The following is a 7,539-nucleotide window of genomic DNA, read 5'->3' as shown; positions in this document are numbered from 1 at the left end:
ATTAATCTTTCTAGTAGAAATTAAATTGTCAGAGTTAGAAAAATTCATTATTGGAGACCTATAGCTCACGTTCTGAGCCTCCGTCCTCAAATAGGAGACCAAATTCTTTGTGAAATGTCCCTCTTTCCAGTATTTGTGGAAATCACCAAAGGAATGCACCTCCCTCGCCACTTCAGTCGCCCTTAAGCCAGACTGTGCTTCCTCCCACCAGCCAAGCTACCGCCGCCACCTGAAAGCCAGTCTGTCCAGGAAAGTGCTAGTCCCTTCTTATGCCTGCAGACCAGGGAGTTGAAGAGAATATTTCTGTTTGTGCAAAACTGAGGGGAAGAAAGGAGAATGAGATAACCCAAAAGGTAACCTGGGCCCTAAAGTGATACAGAATTTACTGAGACAGCTCTTCAACTTTTTTTTTAATCCTCACCCGAGGATATTTTTCCCATTGATTTTTAGAGAGTAGAAGGGAGGGAGGAGGGGGAGAGAGAAAAAGATCAATGTGAGCGAGACACATCAACTGGTTGCCTCCTGCACATGTGCCAGTCGGGCTGGGGTTTGAACCTGCAACCAACATGCACGCCCTTGATCAGGAATTGAACCATGACCCATCGGTCTGAGGGCTGATGCTCTAACCACTGAGAAAACTGGCCAGTACTAGAGACAGCTCTGTAACTTCACACATGCCACCCATTTTTCTCCACGAGCGCACATTAGCCAGCAAGATGTTGAGGTAAGTATAGGTTTCAATGTCAGCTGCCATGTTATATACCAAACGACTATGACCTGGAGCCCAGCACCCCAACCAGATTTCTATTTGTTCCATGGCAAACTTTTTCTCACTCGTCTCTTAGCAGCCTGGTGTCTCTCAATTCTATAACCAACCTCATACATCCTTCCAGTACACCGCATGTGCCTGAATTCCAAATGTTTACATAGTAGTTACTTTTTCTGAGTGGTCCCACGGGGCCAATTTAAAATGAGATGGACAAGAGGTGAATGAGGGAAGAGAGCCCCAGCCAGAGGCCTGGATCTTTGCCTCGCCTTCACTGGCACACCCTGCAACACATGTATCAAGAGTCCTAGATTTAAATGTTCACCTTGAACTAACTCACCAGCTCTAGAAATTATCAATTAAATTACCAGCCCAAGGTTATCAGTAATATGCTTTATCATATGGTGCTGGTCAAAAGGCTGATACAGAACCTCTGGATTTCCTCCTTGGGCGTGCTGAGGAGAAGTAGGTCTACCTGTTCCAAAGAACTTCCATGTATCTTTTTAATAAAACATTTTTATTTATTTCAGAGAGGGAGGGAGAGGGAGAAAGATAAAAACATCAATGATGAGAGAGAATCATGGATTGGCTGCCTCCTGCACCCCCCCACTGGGGATGGAGCCCACAACCTGGGCATGTGCCCTGACCGGGAATCAAACTGTGACATCCTCTCTCATAGGTCGACGCTCAACAACTGAGCCACAATGGACTGGCCCATGTATCTTTCTTGATTGGGTTAAATAATGCCACGTGAATTTTGCTTTCTGGGCCATACTCCCTTTAAATATAATGTTTTTTATAATTAATTCACCATTTTTTTAAACTGAGAAATAATCAGAGAAACAAGTATGTATAAATTATATTAATATAGCATACTTTCCTGAAATTCACTGGTGATTTAGAACGTATTTAAAACAGAAGAAAATCCAATATTCCAAGGCTAGAAGTCAGTTGCTTGCTTCCCAATGACTTAAAGGTCATAAATCAAGGTGAGGTCCACACACTAGTACTTGCTTGCTTCGCCCAAAGTCCAAGATGATTATACTCTGACCGTGCTCTCTAAAGCTTTAATGTGCTCTGTGGTGAATATCACTTAAAATCACTTTACCATCTTAAAACACATTTTCTTTAAAAAACAAAATACATCTGAGTAGTGTTTTCAGGCCTCTTTTGATGCTTTTGGACTGATTTATTCTTCAATTAACCTCCTAAGACTTTGCTTTTGAAAGTCTATATTGCAGGCATAAAGGGAGAAGGCAAAGCAGATTGAAGTTACTACTTTGGCAAAACCAAAGCAAGTAGAAAAAGAAACTAAATGATATCAGCTCCTAGTATCTGAAAGAACCTAGTTATTTCCCTTTCCCTCCACTTTGTTTTATTTCTTTATCAACTACAAGCTGTTTGCAATTGCTGCAAAAATATCCAGAAATTGTGTCAAAAGAAACCTTTTCTATAGGAAGAAAACGTGTTTAAAAACTGTCATTACTTCACTTTTTGGAAGGCTTTATTCCCTCTTGGCTTTTAAGAAATCCTCTCTCACTATCAGTGAATTTAATAGGCATTTAATGTAATGGATGTCATGTTGTCCTCCAATAACCTCACACCTTCGTTTTTGTAGCTAACCTTCCCAATAAAACCACCCGAGCACCTCAGCTAAACACTCATTTAGCACATCACAAATCCAGCAGACCTTGACTACCTTCACAGCAAGGCAAATAAATATGTTAAGGACCATCCTGATATTCTCCTTTTGAAAGTCAAGAAACATTTAGCTTAATAGCGAACAGATTTATCACACTGAAAGGGCAGATGCCCTCTGGAGCCCCCATTGAACTTGGGCCTGCTTGCCCTGCAGTCAGAAGAGGGGAGTGGAGCCTGTGCAAGTTATGGGGAATTAATTCAAAATTCTACCACACTCGGTAAACGTTGAGAACAGTGCATTCTTTATCCCAACTTTTCCTGCAATTCTGACTCCATCAGCTCTTCCTCTGAGGACAAGGCCAAGGGTTGGGGACCTCAGCTGTGGAAACAGCTCAGCTCTATGAGTGACATTGGGGTCACACCACAGAGAGAGCCTGTGTCAGTCAGGATCTCAACGCAAGGCAAACCACACAAGTGTTTTCAACAAGTGTAATATGAAGAACTACGAACCAGGTAAAAGTCAACGAGCTAACAAAAGGGGTAAAGAGACCTCCCTGGTGTTTAGAGGCAGCCACGGCAGGAGCAGCCACACCTGTGCACTGACACTAACTGACCCCATTGGGTGACGCGCTAGAATGATCCCTTTTCTTTTTATTTTTTTTAGAAAAGAAATAAGTAGTTTGTTTTTTATAAATTTTTTGTATTGATTTCAGAGAGGAAAGGAGAGGGATAGAAACATCAATGATGACAGAGAGAGAATCAATGATTGGCTGCCTCCTGCATACCCCACACTGGGGATGGAGCCCACAACCCAGGCATGTGCCCTGACTGGGAATCGAACCATGACCTCCTGGTTCATAGGTCGATACTCAACCACTGAGCCACACCCGTGACTTGCTTCTAACCAATATTAGATGGAAGGCACAATGGGATATCACCCCCTAATTAGTATGTAATAGATGGGGTTCCATCTGAGCTGTGACAAGAGTCTCCAAGTGGCTTTGCCAAAGCAAACAGCCGTGTGTGAACTGCTTGTGGAAAGGGCCACACGAAATAGAACATCGGTGACCTCGGGGCCGGAGGGTGGTTCGGCCAGTGTCAGTGAGATCCTGGGGCCCGAGTCCTACAGCCACAAGGAAATGAATTCTGGACAAAACACACACACACACACACACACACACACACACACACACACAAAGAAAAAAAACAGGCAACAACAAAAAAGATGAAAGATGATTCCTCCCTAGTCCAGTCTCCAGATGAGACTACAACACAGCCGACACCTGGATTCCAGCTGGGTTACACCCGAGCGGAAGGCCCAGCCAAAGTGTGTGCAGACTCCTCATCCGTGGAAACTGTGAGATAACACTAGTGCATGTGTTCAGCCTAGCGAGTTTGGCTCAGTGTTTCTCTCACATAGATGTTTCTCCCTGTCTTTCCCTCTCTCTCTCCCTCTCTCTAGAATCAATGGAAAAAGTATCTTCAGGTAAGGATTAAAAATAAATAAATAAATAAATAATAACTACACATGTTCAGTTGCTAGGTTTGTGGTCATTTCTTACACAGACACAGAAAATTACCACACCACTAGTGCTGAGGAAATTGCCTACAAAGACTTAGAAACTTAGAGAAGAAAGTTGCATTAGGACTGAGGTTAGACTTCTGTGGACATAAAAAAACCACTGCAGAAGCACACCACCCAGTGCTCTGGCCAAGACAGCTTTCTGGAGACCCCTCACCACTACAGACCCTGCAGGTCGCCGGCCCTCCCCTCCCAGGACCCCCTGGAAAAGTCGCTCTCACCCCTCAGCCCTGCATCTCCCACATCCCACAAGCCGAGCCAAACTCCAGCCCAGAAACAATAAAACTGAAGGTCCAACCATAGTGTCACAACACAGGCAAAGGGGTGCAGGCCGGCAGCTGAGAGGCGATAAATCGACAACGGCCTGATGTCTAAGCTACAGGTCCTGGTATAGTCTCTCATGAAACTCGTTTGTCCTGGGGAAGGAGAAGCCACAGTAGGAAGTGAAAGGGGAACCTTTGATTGTGAGGTCAGAGTTGAAGGCTAGTGAATGTCTAGAAGGTTCCCCATTCCCGAACACGTTAGTGAAGAGACAGCACACCAGGGCCAACAGGGATCTGACTCCTTCTTCCTGACACACATGCTACACGTGAAGATTCAACCTCTCGAAATGACAAGGTAAGCACAGTGTCCAGGTTCTACCATAAGCCAGGCATAAAAATGGCATCAGCATTAGCATTTTATTTCCCTCATGTACAATTTTCAGTGCTATTCCAGCATCGTTTCACGTACTCATTAAAACATAACCACAGCCTTTGACCTTAAAATTAACCAGCAAAAGAAATTACGTAGCAACTACATAGCACTTTGCAGATGTTCTGGTTTGTGTAGCTCATATCATCATGTCAAGAAGCTCATAGCATTTTCAAACTTTTCCCCTTGGGGCTAAAGTCAGTAACTACTGGTGGAGACTGCACTATTTTTAGGCAATTACAATGAGGTGAAAGAGCTCCCTTAACTTAGTTTAGAATACAGAATTTAGAAAGACTAGTCTTTCCTTTTATCTAATGTATTTGTCAGTGATATCTAGCTTTTACTAAACTTACTAGTACATATTAAAAATGCGTTCACACATATGTGTTCACACATACCTACACTTACTCCATGCTGATGTTGCTAGAATGTTATGGTCCAATAGTTATCTATTCAAATAATGAACTCAAAACTATATTGTATTAGAGAAGACAGATACCCAAGCCATAGCCGCTGTTAAATAATTATATACATTTGCACATATGCTGACCCTACTGCTCTGATGATGTCCTCAACATATTTTCCAACTCTTAGCTCTTCCATGTGATGGATATTGGCTTCATTTGCTTGCAAATGAGTCTTCTCCATTTGGTGGTAGCAAGTTAACAGGGAGGGTTGGAAATGTGAGATGTGGAGATGTGGCTACAAAGAGCTTCAAAAGTATACTGGCCTTGGTAACTCCGAAGTCAAGAGTCTCTCATCCTTCATCTATGATAGAAACATCAAGGAACGTCTTTACTTAGCCCAGATTGAGTTAAAAATGCTCGGCCTTGAGCAAATTGTTGTGACCAGGCAGTGAGGTACTGTGATGGGCCAAGTCTAAAGTACAGTTCCTGTTGGGCCAGAGCAATAGGGTACTGACATTCCCTCCCGCTGGGACCAGTGGAGAGAGGAAGGGATGGGGATTTTATCAGGAAAAGGGGTGAAGGGACTCCAGTCCGAGGGAAATGACCACTGTTCATAACAGGTGCCCCCGCTGCTCCCTGCAGTGGTGAAAGCAGCGAATTCCCTCAGCCACCATAAAGAGCCATCTTCAACCTGCTTGATTGAAGAGAATGATAACATTTCATGAGATTAGACTCTTGGTCCCACAGCATTCTGGCGGGTCTGCTCATTTGTCTAACAAAGAGCCAGCTCTGTAGAAGGCTGACCAGGCCCCAAAGAGATAAAGATACTGAGGTCTCAGAACATTCAGCTACAACACGTGTAGGAGCTGTATCAGCTAAGCAAGTGCACCCCCTCCGCCACTGCGGACCACACGCCTTGTCTAATAATTTCTCAAAGGACGAAGCCTTATGAATGAGGAGTCTTTCAAGTGATACAAAGTCCAGGCAAACCAACCTAAGTGCAAAAGAAACATCTTTTCGCGTCACTAAACATTTAGAATTTCTGTAGATCCAGGTGCTCACATGAGACTTCACCTCCTTGTTCTCTCTCTTCATGGCTCGACTCTGCCCTCTTCTGCCTCAGCTTCACGTTCAGGCAGCTCCCTCCCCTCACAGGGGCGAACGGGCACTGAAGCTCAAGGCTTACATGGCCTTAGAGCTAACAATCCAGAAGGAAAGGGAGCATATTCCTCAAGAGCTGAAACATTCTGGTGAGAATTCTAATTTTCCCAGATAGAGCTACATGCTCTGTCCTGAACTGACCATGCAGACCAAGCACAGGTTAAAACATTTCCAGGTTGGGCCCACGTGGATCCACATGGAATAGGTTCCTCCTGGGGAAAAGGGTTCTGTTAGGAATAAAGGATGCAGTAGGCTGTCCCAGTTCAGTACAGTGGGGCCTTGACTTAGGAGTTCAATTCGTTTCATGATGGAGCTTGTAACTCAAATTACTCGTATGTCAAATCTTAAAATGAACGAGTAAGACACGTGATGCTGGGCTGATGTTGTGGCGTTCACTGTGACGTTCGCTGCCCCAACTAGCGGTGGGGTATCTGAAGCTGGCTCGTAACCCGAATTTTAGCTCGCAACTCAAAGCAAAAAATCGGCCGAAAGACGGCTTGTATCTCGAAAAACTCGTTACTCGGGACACTCGTAAGTCAAGGCCCCACTGTACTAAGGAAGGGCAAACTGTAACCCAGGTTGTGGAAATATTACCTCCAGGTTCCATAGTAGTACATTTTCTCAAGACTAATGTGAATTAGAGATGTTGATATAGCTATTCTGACACGGGTTCCATTTTGAAGTGAGGAAACCTCAGAGTTAAGGAGGCACTCTGTTTATAAAACAATTTGGTAATCATTTTTACACTAAAATTGCCATTTTTAGGCCATGTTCAGATATCTCTGTTACATAAATGGATGCATTAGAAAAGAAACCAGCTAACACACTAAGCTAAGCTCTGGGCCGTGACATTCCCACTTGGCACCTGCCCAGGGTTCCCAGCATCCAGGCGAACAGCACGGGCTCCAGGAGAACTCACACCTTCAACACGCAGGACACCTAATGGCTATTGGACAAAACTCATACAGATGAACCATGGCTCTGTATGAGCAGCTGATATCTGCTGCTTAACCTCCATGTAGATCAGCGGTTCTCAATCTGTGGGTCGCGACCCCTTTGGGGGTCGAACGACCCTTTCACAGTGGTCGCCTAAGACCATCGGAAAACACATATATAATTACACATTGTTTTTGTGATTAATCACTGTGCTTTAATTATGTTCAATTTGTAACGAAAATATGCCAGTGGTTCTCAACCTTCCTGATGCCGCGACCCTTTAATACAGTTCCTCATGTTGTGGTGACGTCCACAAAATTATTTTTGTTGCTACTTCATAACTGTAATTTGCT

The sequence above is a fragment of the Myotis lucifugus genome, unplaced genomic scaffold (assembly GCF_000147115.1).
Source record: "Myotis lucifugus unplaced genomic scaffold, Myoluc2.0 scaffold_368, whole genome shotgun sequence".
Classification (NCBI taxonomy): domain Eukaryota; kingdom Metazoa; phylum Chordata; class Mammalia; order Chiroptera; family Vespertilionidae; genus Myotis; species Myotis lucifugus.
The sequence above is the reverse complement of the archived record's forward strand: the minus strand, read 5'-3'. Positions refer to the sequence as shown.